Raw genomic sequence first — 16,507 nt, 5'->3', positions numbered from 1 at the left:
CCAGCTTATTCTTTAAAAAACGGCCTTTTTTCCCCAAAATACCAGCTTTCTCACAAACACCTGTCATTTTCCAACCAAGTCTGCTACTATCTCCCAGAAACAGCCGGTTTCCGAGAAATACCTGACGTTTGCTCTCCCAAATACTACTTGACACTCCTCCAGAGGACATTGTCTCCCCTATTTACCACGTTGTCTCCCCAAGAGACCACTTGGCACACCAAAAAGACCACCGTTGCTCTCCAGTACAAGATCTTCTTTCCCACCGGTTCCCACTTTTCTCCCCCAGCTATGTCATTTCCTCCCAGAAATGCCACTTTTCCCTTGGAAATTTCACCTTCTCTTCCAAAAAGAGGAGATTTGCTCCCAGAAATACCCCTTCTCTTACAACTGCCACACGCTTTCTCCCCAAAAAGCCTCCATGACAATGCCAAATGGGACACTTGCAGCCAAGAAGAGGACACCTTCTCTCAGAAAGACCACTTTTCTCCCCAAGAGAGGAGATTTTCTCCCAATTGGATGACATTTGCTGTAAGAAAGACCTGTTTTCTTCCCTCAAGAGGACATTGTCTTTCCCACTGAGGACATTTTCTCCCAGAAGTGCCGCTACTCTTTGAAACACCTCCATTTCCTCCCAGATCTACTCCATGACACGCCTCAGGATGACACTTACTCCCCGATTTGGGGCATTTTCTCCCAGAAATACCACTTCTCTCCCAAAGGGATGGCCTTTTCCCTCTCTAGCATCTGTTTCCTCACCAATACCTGGCATTTGCTCCCAGAAACACCAGCTTTCTCACAGATACATCACCTTCCCCCCCCCTCATCAGACCTCTTCTCCCAGAAATACCAGGACTCTGCTGAATATTTCCCATTTCCTCCGGAACATACAGCATTACACTCCGCAAGAGGACAGTTTCTTTCAGAAACGTGGCATTTTATCACAGATACACCATTTTTATGCCCAGTAGAGCTCCTTTTCTCCCAGAAATAGCACTGCTCTTAGGAAGAGCTCCCATTTTCTAACCAAAATGCTGCTTTACACTCCTCAAGATCACACTTACCCCCATCAAGATGGCAGTGTCACAGAAATACCAGCTTCTGCCCCCAAAATGGGACTTTGGCTCTCCAAAACAAGACATTTTCTCCCAGAAATACCAGGACTCTTAGAAATACCTCACGTTTCATCTCAAGAATACTGCTTTCCACTCCTCAAGATCACACTGACTCCCATCACAATGGCCTTTTCTCCCACATACGCCAGCTTTCTCCCAAATACACGACATTTTCTCCCACATACACCCGTTTTCTCCCAAAGATGGGACATATTCTCCCAGAAATGCCAGCTTATTCTTTAAAAAACGGCCTTTTTTTCCCCAAAATACCAGCTTTCTCACAAACACCTGTCATTTTCCAACCAAGTCTGCTACTATCTCCCAGAAACAGCCGGTTTCCGAGAAATACCTGACGTTTGCTCTCCCAAATACTACTTGACACTCCTCCAGAGGACATTGTCTCCCCTATTTACCACGTTGTCTCCCCAAGAGACCACTTGGCACACCAAAAAGACCACCGTTGCTCTCCAGTACAAGATCTTCTTTCCCACCGGTTCCCACTTTTCTCCCCCAGCTATGTCATTTCCTCCCAGAAATGCCACTTTTCCCTTGGAAATTTCACCTTCTCTTCCAAAAAGAGGAGATTTGCTCCCAGAAATACCCCTTCTCTTACAACTGCCACACGCTTTCTCCCCAAAAAGCCTCCATGACAATGCCAAATGGGACACTTGCAGCCAAGAAGAGGACACCTTCTCTCAGAAAGACCACTTTTCTCCCCAAGAGAGGAGATTTTCTCCCAATTGGATGACATTTGCTGTAAGAAAGACCTGTTTTCTTCCCTCAAGAGGACATTGTCTTTCCCACTGAGGACATTTTCTCCCAGAAGTGCCGCTACTCTTTGAAACACCTCCATTTCCTCCCAGATCTACTCCATGACACGCCTCAGGATGACACTTACTCCCCGATTTGGGGCATTTTCTCCCAGAAATACCACTTCTCTCCCAAAGGGATGGCCTTTTCCCTCTCTAGCATCTGTTTCCTCACCAATACCTGGCATTTGCTCCCAGAAACACCAGCTTTCTCACAGATACATCACCTTCCCCCCCCCCCTCATCAGACCTCTTCTCCCAGAAATACCAGGACTCTGCTGAATATTTCCCATTTCCTCCGGAACATACAGCATTACACTCCGCAAGAGGACAGTTTCTTTCAGAAAGGTGGCATTTTATCACAGATACACCATTTTTATGCCCAGTAGAGCTCCTTTTCTCCCAGAAATAGCACTGCTCTTAGGAAGAGCACCCATTTTCTAACCAAAATGCTGCTTTACACTCCTCAAGATCACACTTACCCCCATCAAGATGGCAGTGTCACAGAAATACCAGCTTCTGCCCCCAAAATGGGACTTTGGCTCTCCAAAACAAGACATTTTCTCCCAGAAATACCAGGACTCTTAGAAATACCTCACGTTTCATCTCAAGAATACTGCTTTCCACTCCTCAAGATCACACTGACTCCCATCACAATGGCCTTTTCTCCCACGTACGCCAGCTTTCTCCCAAATACACGACATTTTCTCCCACATACACCCATTTTCTCCCAAAGATGGGACATATTCTCCCAGAAATGCCAGCTTATTCTTTAAAAAACGGCCTTTTTTCCCCAAAATACCAGCTTTCTCACAAACACCTGTCATTTTCCAACCAAGTCTGCTACTATCTCCCAGAAACAGCCGGTTTCCGAGAAATACCTGACGTTTGCTCTCCCAAATACTACTTGACACTCCTCCAGAGGACATTGTCTCCCCTATTTACCACGTTGTCTCCCCAAGAGACCACTTGGCACACCAAAAAGACCACCGTTGCTCTCCAGTACAAGATCTTCTTTCCCACCGGTTCCCACTTTTCTCCCCCAGCTATGTCATTTCCTCCCAGAAATGCCACTTTTCCCTTGGAAATTTCACCTTCTCTTCCAAAAAGAGGAGATTTGCTCCCAGAAATACCCCTTCTCTTACAACTGCCACACGCTTTCTCCCCAAAAAGCCTCCATGACAATGCCAAATGGGACACTTGCAGCCAAGAAGAGGACACCTTCTCTCAGAAAGACCACTTTTCTCCCCAAGAGAGGAGATTTTCTCCCAATTGGATGACATTTGCTGTAAGAAAGACCTGTTTTCTTCCCTCAAGAGGACATTGTCTTTCCCACTGAGGACATTTTCTCCCAGAAGTGCCGCTACTCTTTGAAACACCTCCATTTCCTCCCAGATCTACTCCATGACACGCCTCAGGATGACACTTACTCCCCGATTTGGGGCATTTTCTCCCAGAAATACCACTTCTCTCCCAAAGGGATGGCCTTTTCCCTCTCTAGCATCTGTTTCCTCACCAATACCTGGCATTTGCTCCCAGAAACACCAGCTTTCTCACAGATACATCACCTTCCCCCCCCCCCTCATCAGACCTCTTCTCCCAGAAATACCAGGACTCTGCTGAATATTTCCCATTTCCTCCGGAACATACAGCATTACACTCCGCAAGAGGACAGTTTCTTTCAGAAAGGTGGCATTTTATCACAGATACACCATTTTTATGCCCAGTAGAGCTCCTTTTCTCCCAGAAATAGCACTGCTCTTAGGAAGAGCACCCATTTTCTAACCAAAATGCTGCTTTACACTCCTCAAGATCACACTTACCCCCATCAAGATGGCAGTGTCACAGAAATACCAGCTTCTGCCCCCAAAATGGGACTTTGGCTCTCCAAAACAAGACATTTTCTCCCAGAAATACCAGGACTCTTAGAAATACCTCACGTTTCATCTCAAGAATACTGCTTTCCACTCCTCAAGATCACACTGACTCCCATCACAATGGCCTTTTCTCCCACATACGCCAGCTTTCTCCCAAATACACGACATTTTCTCCCACATACACCCGTTTTCTCCCAAAGATGGGACATATTCTCCCAGAAATGCCAGCTTATTCTTTAAAAAACGGCCTTTTTTTCCCCAAAATACCAGCTTTCTCACAAACACCTGTCATTTTCCAACCAAGTCTGCTACTATCTCCCAGAAACAGCCGGTTTCCGAGAAATACCTGACGTTTGCTCTCCCAAATACTACTTGACACTCCTCCAGAGGACATTGTCTCCCCTATTTACCACGTTGTCTCCCCAAGAGACCACTTGGCACACCAAAAAGACCACCGTTGCTCTCCAGTACAAGATCTTCTTTCCCACCGGTTCCCACTTTTCTCCCCCAGCTATGTCATTTCCTCCCAGAAATGCCACTTTTCCCTTGGAAATTTCACCTTCTCTTCCAAAAAGAGGAGATTTGCTCCCAGAAATACCCCTTCTCTTACAACTGCCACACGCTTTCTCCCCAAAAAGCCTCCATGACAATGCCAAATGGGACACTTGCAGCCAAGAAGAGGACACCTTCTCTCAGAAAGACCACTTTTCTCCCCAAGAGAGGAGATTTTCTCCCAATTGGATGACATTTGCTGTAAGAAAGACCTGTTTTCTTCCCTCAAGAGGACATTGTCTTTCCCACTGAGGACATTTTCTCCCAGAAGTGCCGCTACTCTTTGAAACACCTCCATTTCCTCCCAGATCTACTCCATGACACGCCTCAGGATGACACTTACTCCCCGATTTGGGGCATTTTCTCCCAGAAATACCACTTCTCTCCCAAAGGGATGGCCTTTTCCCTCTCTAGCATCTGTTTCCTCACCAATACCTGGCATTTGCTCCCAGAAACACCAGCTTTCTCACAGATACATCACCTTCCCCCCCCCCTCATCAGACCTCTTCTCCCAGAAATACCAGGACTCTGCTGAATATTTCCCATTTCCTCCGGAACATACAGCATTACACTCCGCAAGAGGACAGTTTCTTTCAGAAAGGTGGCATTTTATCACAGATACACCATTTTTATGCCCAGTAGAGCTCCTTTTCTCCCAGAAATAGCACTGCTCTTAGGAAGAGCACCCATTTTCTAACCAAAATGCTGCTTTACACTCCTCAAGATCACACTTACCCCCATCAAGATGGCAGTGTCACAGAAATACCAGCTTCTGCCCCCAAAATGGGACTTTGGCTCTCCAAAACAAGACATTTTCTCCCAGAAATACCAGGACTCTTAGAAATACCTCACGTTTCATCTCAAGAATACTGCTTTCCACTCCTCAAGATCACACTGACTCCCATCACAATGGCCTTTTCTCCCACGTACGCCAGCTTTCTCCCAAATACACGACATTTTCTCCCACATACACCCGTTTTCTCCCAAAGATGGGACATATTCTCCCAGAAATGCCAGCTTATTCTTTAAAAAACGGCCTTTTTTCCCCAAAATACCAGCTTTCTCACAAACACCTGTCATTTTCCAACCAAGTCTGCTACTATCTCCCAGAAACAGCCGGTTTCCGAGAAATACCTGACGTTTGCTCTCCCAAATACTACTTGACACTCCTCCAGAGGACATTGTCTCCCCTATTTACCACGTTGTCTCCCCAAGAGACCACTTGGCACACCAAAAAGACCACCGTTGCTCTCCAGTACAAGATCTTCTTTCCCACCGGTTCCCACTTTTCTCCCCCAGCTATGTCATTTCCTCCCAGAAATGCCACTTTTCCCTTGGAAATTTCACCTTCTCTTCCAAAAAGAGGAGATTTGCTCCCAGAAATACCCCTTCTCTTACAACTGCCACACGCTTTCTCCCCAAAAAGCCTCCATGACAATGCCAAATGGGACACTTGCAGCCAAGAAGAGGACACCTTCTCTCAGAAAGACCACTTTTCTCCCCAAGAGAGGAGATTTTCTCCCAATTGGATGACATTTGCTGTAAGAAAGACCTGTTTTCTTCCCTCAAGAGGACATTGTCTTTCCCACTGAGGACATTTTCTCCCAGAAGTGCCGCTACTCTTTGAAACACCTCCATTTCCTCCCAGATCTACTCCATGACACGCCTCAGGATGACACTTACTCCCCGATTTGGGGCATTTTCTCCCAGAAATACCACTTCTCTCCCAAAGGGATGGCCTTTTCCCTCTCTAGCATCTGTTTCCTCACCAATACCTGGCATTTGCTCCCAGAAACACCAGCTTTCTCACAGATACATCACCTTCCCCCCCCCTCATCAGACCTCTTCTCCCAGAAATACCAGGACTCTGCTGAATATTTCCCATTTCCTCCGGAACATACAGCATTACACTCCGCAAGAGGACAGTTTCTTTCAGAAACGTGGCATTTTATCACAGATACACCATTTTTATGCCCAGTAGAGCTCCTTTTCTCCCAGAAATAGCACTGCTCTTAGGAAGAGCTCCCATTTTCTAACCAAAATGCTGCTTTACACTCCTCAAGATCACACTTACCCCCATCAAGATGGCAGTGTCACAGAAATACCAGCTTCTGCCCCCAAAATGGGACTTTGGCTCTCCAAAACAAGACATTTTCTCCCAGAAATACCAGGACTCTTAGAAATACCTCACGTTTCATCTCAAGAATACTGCTTTCCACTCCTCAAGATCACACTGACTCCCATCACAATGGCCTTTTCTCCCACATACGCCAGCTTTCTCCCAAATACACGACATTTTCTCCCACATACACCCGTTTTCTCCCAAAGATGGGACATATTCTCCCAGAAATGCCAGCTTATTCTTTAAAAAACGGCCTTTTTTCCCCAAAATACCAGCTTTCTCACAAACACCTGTCATTTTCCAACCAAGTCTGCTACTATCTCCCAGAAACAGCCGGTTTCCGAGAAATACCTGACGTTTGCTCTCCCAAATACTACTTGACACTCCTCCAGAGGACATTGTCTCCCCTATTTACCACGTTGTCTCCCCAAGAGACCACTTGGCACACCAAAAAGACCACCGTTGCTCTCCAGTACAAGATCTTCTTTCCCACCGGTTCCCACTTTTCTCCCCCAGCTATGTCATTTCCTCCCAGAAATGCCACTTTTCCCTTGGAAATTTCACCTTCTCTTCCAAAAAGAGGAGATTTGCTCCCAGAAATACCCCTTCTCTTACAACTGCCACACGCTTTCTCCCCAAAAAGCCTCCATGACAATGCCAAATGGGACACTTGCAGCCAAGAAGAGGACACCTTCTCTCAGAAAGACCACTTTTCTCCCCAAGAGAGGAGATTTTCTCCCAATTGGATGACATTTGCTGTAAGAAAGACCTGTTTTCTTCCCTCAAGAGGACATTGTCTTTCCCACTGAGGACATTTTCTCCCAGAAGTGCCGCTACTCTTTGAAACACCTCCATTTCCTCCCAGATCTACTCCATGACACGCCTCAGGATGACACTTACTCCCCGATTTGGGGCATTTTCTCCCAGAAATACCACTTCTCTCCCAAAGGGATGGCCTTTTCCCTCTCTAGCATCTGTTTCCTCACCAATACCTGGCATTTGCTCCCAGAAACACCAGCTTTCTCACAGATACATCACCTTCCCCCCCCCCCTCATCAGACCTCTTCTCCCAGAAATACCAGGACTCTGCTGAATATTTCCCATTTCCTCCGGAACATACAGCATTACACTCCGCAAGAGGACAGTTTCTTTCAGAAAGGTGGCATTTTATCACAGATACACCATTTTTATGCCCAGTAGAGCTCCTTTTCTCCCAGAAATAGCACTGCTCTTAGGAAGAGCACCCATTTTCTAACCAAAATGCTGCTTTACACTCCTCAAGATCACACTTACCCCCATCAAGATGGCAGTGTCACAGAAATACCAGCTTCTGCCCCCAAAATGGGACTTTGGCTCTCCAAAACAAGACATTTTCTCCCAGAAATACCAGGACTCTTAGAAATACCTCACGTTTCATCTCAAGAATACTGCTTTCCACTCCTCAAGATCACACTGACTCCCATCACAATGGCCTTTTCTCCCACGTACACCAGCTTTCTCCCAAATACACGACATTTTCTCCCACATACACCCGTTTTCTCCCAAAGATGGGACATATTCTCCCAGAAATGCCAGCTTATTCTTTAAAAAACGGCCTTTTTTCCCCAAAATACCAGCTTTCTCACAAACACCTGTCATTTTCCAACCAAGTCTGCTACTATCTCCCAGAAACAGCCGGTTTCCGAGAAATACCTGACGTTTGCTCTCCCAAATACTACTTGACACTCCTCCAGAGGACATTGTCTCCCCTATTTACCACGTTGTCTCCCCAAGAGACCACTTGGCACACCAAAAAGACCACCGTTGCTCTCCAGTACAAGATCTTCTTTCCCACCGGTTCCCACTTTTCTCCCCCAGCTATGTCATTTCCTCCCAGAAATGCCACTTTTCCCTTGGAAATTTCACCTTCTCTTCCAAAAAGAGGAGATTTGCTCCCAGAAATACCCCTTCTCTTACAACTGCCACACGCTTTCTCCCCAAAAAGCCTCCATGACAATGCCAAATGGGACACTTGCAGCCAAGAAGAGGACACCTTCTCTCAGAAAGACCACTTTTCTCCCCAAGAGAGGAGATTTTCTCCCAATTGGATGACATTTGCTGTAAGAAAGACCTGTTTTCTTCCCTCAAGAGGACATTGTCTTTCCCACTGAGGACATTTTCTCCCAGAAGTGCCGCTACTCTTTGAAACACCTCCATTTCCTCCCAGATCTACTCCATGACACGCCTCAGGATGACACTTACTCCCCGATTTGGGGCATTTTCTCCCAGAAATACCACTTCTCTCCCAAAGGGATGGCCTTTTCCCTCTCTAGCATCTGTTTCCTCACCAATACCTGGCATTTGCTCCCAGAAACACCAGCTTTCTCACAGATACATCACCTTCCCCCCCCCCTCATCAGACCTCTTCTCCCAGAAATACCAGGACTCTGCTGAATATTTCCCATTTCCTCCGGAACATACAGCATTACACTCCGCAAGAGGACAGTTTCTTTCAGAAAGGTGGCATTTTATCACAGATACACCATTTTTATGCCCAGTAGAGCTCCTTTTCTCCCAGAAATAGCACTGCTCTTAGGAAGAGCACCCATTTTCTAACCAAAATGCTGCTTTACACTCCTCAAGATCACACTTACCCCCATCAAGATGGCAGTGTCACAGAAATACCAGCTTCTGCCCCCAAAATGGGACTTTGGCTCTCCAAAACAAGACATTTTCTCCCAGAAATACCAGGACTCTTAGAAATACCTCACGTTTCATCTCAAGAATACTGCTTTCCACTCCTCAAGATCACACTGACTCCCATCACAATGGCCTTTTCTCCCACGTACGCCAGCTTTCTCCCAAATACACGACATTTTCTCCCACATACACCCGTTTTCTCCCAAAGATGGGACATATTCTCCCAGAAATGCCAGCTTATTCTTTAAAAAACGGCCTTTTTTCCCCAAAATACCAGCTTTCTCACAAACACCTGTCATTTTCCAACCAAGTCTGCTACTATCTCCCAGAAACAGCCGGTTTCCGAGAAATACCTGACGTTTGCTCTCCCAAATACTACTTGACACTCCTCCAGAGGACATTGTCTCCCCTATTTACCACGTTGTCTCCCCAAGAGACCACTTGGCACACCAAAAAGACCACCGTTGCTCTCCAGTACAAGATCTTCTTTCCCACCGGTTCCCACTTTTCTCCCCCAGCTATGTCATTTCCTCCCAGAAATGCCACTTTTCCCTTGGAAATTTCACCTTCTCTTCCAAAAAGAGGAGATTTGCTCCCAGAAATACCCCTTCTCTTACAACTGCCACACGCTTTCTCCCCAAAAAGCCTCCATGACAATGCCAAATGGGACACTTGCAGCCAAGAAGAGGACACCTTCTCTCAGAAAGACCACTTTTCTCCCCAAGAGAGGAGATTTTCTCCCAATTGGATGACATTTGCTGTAAGAAAGACCTGTTTTCTTCCCTCAAGAGGACATTGTCTTTCCCACTGAGGACATTTTCTCCCAGAAGTGCCGCTACTCTTTGAAACACCTCCATTTCCTCCCAGATCTACTCCATGACACGCCTCAGGATGACACTTACTCCCCGATTTGGGGCATTTTCTCCCAGAAATACCACTTCTCTCCCAAAGGGATGGCCTTTTCCCTCTCTAGCATCTGTTTCCTCACCAATACCTGGCATTTGCTCCCAGAAACACCAGCTTTCTCACAGATACATCACCTTCCCCCCCCCCACATCAGACCTCTTCTCCCAGAAATACCAGGACTCTGCTGAATATTTCCCATTTCCTCCGGAACATACAGCATTACACTCCGCAAGAGGACAGTTTCTTTCAGAAACGTGGCATTTTATCACAGATACACCATTTTTATGCCCAGTAGAGCTCCTTTTCTCCCAGAAATAGCACTGCTCTTAGGAAGAGCTCCCATTTTCTAACCAAAATGCTGCTTTACACTCCTCAAGATCACACTTACCCCCATCAAGATGGCAGTGTCACAGAAATACCAGCTTCTGCCCCCAAAATGGGACTTTGGCTCTCCAAAACAAGACATTTTCTCCCAGAAATACCAGGACTCTTAGAAATACCTCACGTTTCATCTCAAGAATACTGCTTTCCACTCCTCAAGATCACACTGACTCCCATCACAATGGCCTTTTCTCCCACATACGCCAGCTTTCTCCCAAATACACGACATTTTCTCCCACATACACCCGTTTTCTCCCAAAGATGGGACATATTCTCCCAGAAATGCCAGCTTATTCTTTAAAAAACGGCCTTTTTTCCCCAAAATACCAGCTTTCTCACAAACACCTGTCATTTTCCAACCAAGTCTGCTACTATCTCCCAGAAACAGCCGGTTTCCGAGAAATACCTGACGTTTGCTCTCCCAGAGAGGACGTTACCCCCTGTTTCCACGCAACGTGTGAATTCTGCATACTGCATTGCCTGAAAACAGGGGTTTTTTTCTCCGCAGGAAAGAATCCACATCTCTCGACTTTCTGTAACGTCCTCTCTGAAAGCACAACGTGTGTCTCTCCTGGAACTTCTAGCTGCCTTATTAGAGGGGCTTTTCCCTTCCACTCTGTTCGTCACAGAATGCTGAAGTGTAGCATCGGAAAAACAGAGAAAAACGAAATGTCCCTAGGAATAAACGGAAAGGCATAAGAATGAGAGAGAAGCGTAGTGCAGAATGCATGGACACAAGGAGAAGACAAGAACCGCTCCTTTGCGATGTGCGCAGAAGAAGCCGCTCGTCCGAGAAAAGCATCCGGCTGAAGTCGCTCTTTCTCGGCATGCGAGAGAGACGAGACCGCTGCTGAAGGCACAAAGCGGCATTCGGGGAGAACCGCGATTTAACGGCCAGCAACTGCAAACTCTCCGAAGCGGTTCAACGCGAGAGCCGCTTTAGACGTGCGTGAGCGAAATAACGGAACTGTGATGCCAGGAACGTGTGAATTCTGACTACTGCATTGCCTGAAAACAGGGGGTTTTTTCTCCGCAGGAAAGAATCCACATCTCTCGACTTTCTGTAACGTCCTCTCTGAAAGCACAACGTGTGTCTCTCCTGGAACTTCTAGCTGCCTTATTAGAGGGGCTTTTCCCTTCCACTCTGTTCGTCACAGAATGCTGAAGTGTAGCATCGGAAAAACAGAGAAAAACGAAATGTCCCTAGGAATCAAGGGTTAAGAATGAGAGAGAAGCGTAGTGCAGAATGCATGGAGACAAGGAGAAGACAAGAACCGCTCCTTTGCGATGTGCGCAGAAGAAGCCGCTCGTCCGAGAAAAGCAACCGGCTGAAGTCGCTCTTTCTCGGCATGCGAGAGAGACGAGACCGCTGCTGAAGGCACAAAGCGGCATTCGGGGAGAACAGCGATTTAACGGCCAGCAACTGCAAACTCTCCGAAGCGGTTAACAGAGAGTGGCGCTGTCCACCCACGAGAGCGAAATAGCGAAATTACTATGCCGAGAAGGTGCGATTTCAGAATACTGCATTTCCGGAAAACAGGGGGTTTTTTCTCCGCAGGAAAGAATCCACATCTCTCGACTTTCTGTAACGTCCTCTCTGAAAGCACAACGTGTGTCTCTCCTGGAACTTCTAGCTGCCTTATTAGAGGGGCTTTTCCCTTCCACTCTGTTCGTCACAGAATGCTGAAGTGTAGCATCGGAAAAACAGAGAAAAACGAAATGTCCCTAGGAATAAACGGAAAGGCATAAGAATGAGAGAGAAGCGTAGTGCAGAATGCATGGACACAAGGAGAAGACAAGAACCGCTCCTTTGCGATGTGCGCAGAAGAAGCCGCTCGTCCGAGAAAAGCATCCGGCTGAAGTCGCCCTTTCTCGGCATCCGACAAGACCGCTGCTGAAGGCACAAAGCGGCATTCGGGGAGAACCGCGATTTAACGGCCAGCAACTGCAAACTCTCCGAAGCGGTTCAACGCGAGAGCCGCTTTAGACGTGCGTGAGCGAAATAACCGAACTGTGATGCCAAGAACGTGTGATTTCAGAATACTGCATTGCCTGAAAACAGGGGGTTTTTTCTCCGCAGGAAAGAATCCACATCTCTCGACTTTCTGTAACGTCCTCTCTGAAAGCACAACGTGTGTCTCTCCTGGAACTTCTAGCTGCCTTATTAGAGGGGCTTTTCCCTTCCACTCTGTTCGTCACAGAATGCTGAAGTGTAGCATCGGAAAAACAGAGTAAAACGAAATGTCCCTAGGAATCAAGGGTTAAGAATGAGAGAGAAGCGTAGTGCAGAATGCATGGAGACAAGGAGAAGACAAGAACCGCTCCTTTGCGATGTGCGCAGAAGAAGCCGCTCGTCCGAGAAAAGCAACCGGCTGAAGTCGCTCTTTCTCGGCATGCGAGAGAGACGAGACCGCTGCTGAAGGCACAAAGCGGCATTCGGGGAGAACAGCGATTTAACGGCCAGCAACTGCAAACTCTCCGAAGCGGTTAACAGAGAGTGGCGCCGTCCACCCACGAGAGCGAAATAGCGAAATTACTATGCCGAGAAGGTGCGATTTCAGAATACTGCATTTCCCGAAAACAGGGGGTTTTTTCTCCGCAGGAAAGAATCCACATCTCTCGACTTTCTGTAACGTCCTCTCTGAAAGCACAACGTGTGTCTCTCCTGGAACTTCTAGCTGCCTTATTAGAGGGGCTTTTCCCTTCCACTCTGTTCGTCACAGAATGCTGAAGTGTAGCATCGGAAAAACAGAGAAAAACGAAATGTCCCTAGGAATAAACGGAAAGGCATAAGAATGAGAGAGAAGCGTAGTGCAGAATGCATGGACACAAGGAGAAGACAAGAACCGCTCCTTTGCGATGTGCGCAGAAGAAGCCGCTCGTCCGAGAAAAGCATCCGGCTGAAGTCGCTCTTTCTCGGCATGCGAGAGAGACGAGACCGCTGCTGAAGGCACAAAGCGGCATTCGGGGAGAACCGCGATTTAACGGCCAGCAACTGCAAACTCTCCGAAGCGGTTCAACGCGAGAGCCGCTTTAGACGTGCGTGAGCGAAATAACGGAACTGTGATGCCAGGAACGTGTGAATTCTGACTACTGCATTGCCTGAAAACAGGGGGTTTTTTCTCCGCAGGAAAGAATCCACATCTCTCGACTTTCTGTAACGTCCTCTCTGAAAGCACAACGTGTGTCGCTCCTGGAACTTCTAGCTGCCTTATTAGAGGGGCTTTTCCCTTCCACTCTGTTCGTCACAGAATGCTGAAAAACAGAGAAAAACGAAATGTCCCTAGGAATCAAGGGTTAAGAATGAGAGAGAAGCGTAGTGCAGAATGCATGGACACAAGGAGAAGACAAGAACCGCTCCTTTGCGATGTGCGCAGAAGAAGCCGCTCGTCCGAGAAAAGCATCCGGCTGAAGTCGCTCTTTCTCGGCATGCGAGAGAGACGAGACCGCTGCTGAAGGCACAAAGCGGCATTCGGGGAGAACCGCGATTTCTCGGCCAGCAACTGCAAACTCTCCGAAGCCGTTCAACGCGAGAGCCGCTTTAGACGTGCGTGAGCGAAATAACGGAACTGTGATGCCAAGAACGTGTGATTTCAGAATACTGCATTGCCTGAAAACAGGGGTTTTTTTCTCCGCAGGAAAGAATCCACATCTCTCGACTTTCTGTAACGTCCTCTCTGAAAGCACAACGTGTGTCTCTCCTGGAACTTCTAGCTGCCTTATTAGAGGGGCTTTTCCCTTCCACTCTGTTCGTCACAGAATGCTGAAGTGTAGCATCGGAAAAACAGAGAAAAACGAAATGTCCCTAGGAATCAAGGGTTAAGAATGAGAGAGAAGCGTAGTGCAGAATGCATGGAGACAAGGAGAAGACAAGAACCGCTCCTTTGCGATGTGCGCAGAAGAAGCCGCTCGTCCGAGAAAAGCAACCGGCTGAAGTCGCTCTTTCTCGGCATGCGAGAGAGACGAGACCGCTGCTGAAGGCACAAAGCGGCATTCGGGGAGAACAGCGATTTAACGGCCAGCAACTGCAAACTCTCCGAAGCGGTTAACAGAGAGTGGCGCTGTCCACCCACGAGAGCGAAATAGCGAAATTACTATGCCGAGAAGGTGCGATTTCAGAATACTGCATTTCCGGAAAACAGGGGGTTTTTTCTCCGCAGGAAAGAATCCACATCTCTCGACTTTCTGTAACGTCCTCTCTGAAAGCACAACGTGTGTCTCTCCTGGAACTTCTAGCTGCCTTATTAGAGGGGCTTTTCCCTTCCACTCTGTTCGTCACAGAATGCTGAAGTGTAGCATCGGAAAAACAGAGAAAAACGAAATGTCCCTAGGAATAAACGGAAAGGCATAAGAATGAGAGAGAAGCGTAGTGCAGAATGCATGGACACAAGGAGAAGACAAGAACCGCTCCTTTGCGATGTGCGCAGAAGAAGCCGCTCGTCCGAGAAAAGCATCCGGCTGAAGTCGCTCTTTCTCGGCATGCGAGAGAGACGAGACCGCTGCTGAAGGCACAAAGCGGCATTCGGGGAGAACCGCGATTTAACGGCCAGCAACTGCAAACTCTCCGAAGCGGTTCAACGCGAGAGCCGCTTTAGACGTGCGTGAGCGAAATAACGGAACTGTGATGCCAGGAACGTGTGAATTCTGACTACTGCATTGCCTGAAAACAGGGGGTTTTTTCTCCGCAGGAAAGAATCCACATCTCTCGACTTTCTGTAACGTCCTCTCTGAAAGCACAACGTGTGTCTCTCCTGGAACTTCTAGCTGCCTTATTAGAGGGGCTTTTCCCTTCCACTCTGTTCGTCACAGAATGCTGAAAAACAGAGAAAAACGAAATGTCCCTAGGAATCAAGGGTTAAGAATGAGAGAGAAGCGTAGTGCAGAATGCATGGACACAAGGAGAAGACAAGAACCGCTCCTTTGCGATGTGCGCAGAAGAAGCCGCTCGTCCGAGAAAAGCATCCGGCTGAAGTCGCTCTTTCTCGGCATGCGAGAGAGACGAGACCGCTGCTGAAGGCACAAAGCGGCATTCGGGGAGAACCGCGATTTAACGGCCAGCAACTGCAAACTCTCCGAAGCGGTTCAACGCGAGAGCCGCTTTAGACGTGCGTGAGCGAAATAACGGAACTGTGATGCCAGGAACGTGTGAATTCTGACTACTGCATTGCCTGAAAACAGGGGGTTTTTTCTCCGCAGGAAAGAATCCACATCTCTCGACTTTCTGTAACGTCCTCTCTGAAAGCACAACGTGTGTCGCTCCTGGAACTTCTAGCTGCCTTATTAGAGGGGCTTTTCCCTTCCACTCTGTTCGTCACAGAATGCTGAAAAACAGAGAAAAACGAAATGTCCCTAGGAATCAAGGGTTAAGAATGAGAGAGAAGCGTAGTGCAGAATGCATGGACACAAGGAGAAGACAAGAACCGCTCCTTTGCGATGTGCGCAGAAGAAGCCGCTCGTCCGAGAAAAGCAACCGGCTGAAGTCGCTCTTTCTCGGCATGCGAGAGAGACGAGACCGCTGCTGAAGGCACAAAGCGGCATTCGGGGAGAACCGCGATTTAACGGCCAGCAACTGCAAACTCTCCGAAGCCGTTCAACGCGAGAGCCGCTTTAGACGTGCGTGAGCGAAATAACGGAACTGTGATGCCAAGAACGTGTGATTTCAGAATACTGCATTGCCTGAAAACAGGGGGTTTTTTCTCCGCAGGAAAGAATCCACATCTCTCGACTTTCTGTAACGTCCTCTCTGAAAGCACAACGTGTGTCTCTCCTGGAACTTCTAGCTGCCTTATTAGAGGGGCTTTTCCCTTCCACTCTGTTCGTCACAGAATGCTGAAAAACAGAGAAAAACGAAATGTCCCTAGGAATCAAGGGTTAAGAATGAGAGAGAAGCGTAGTGCAGAATGCATGGACACAAGGAGAAGACAAGAACCGCTCCTTTGCGATGTGCGCAGAAGAAGCCGCTCGTCCGAGAAAAGCAACCGGCTGAAGTCGCTCTTTCTCGGCATGCGAGAGAGACGAGACCGCTGCTGAAGGCACAAAGCGGCATTCGGGGAGAACCGCGATTTCTCG

This window comes from Phasianus colchicus, chromosome Z (genome assembly GCF_987193195.1).
Source record: "Phasianus colchicus chromosome Z, bPhaCol1.hap1.1, whole genome shotgun sequence".
Classification (NCBI taxonomy): Eukaryota; Metazoa; Chordata; class Aves; order Galliformes; family Phasianidae; genus Phasianus; species Phasianus colchicus.
Note: the sequence above shows the minus strand (reverse complement) of the source record.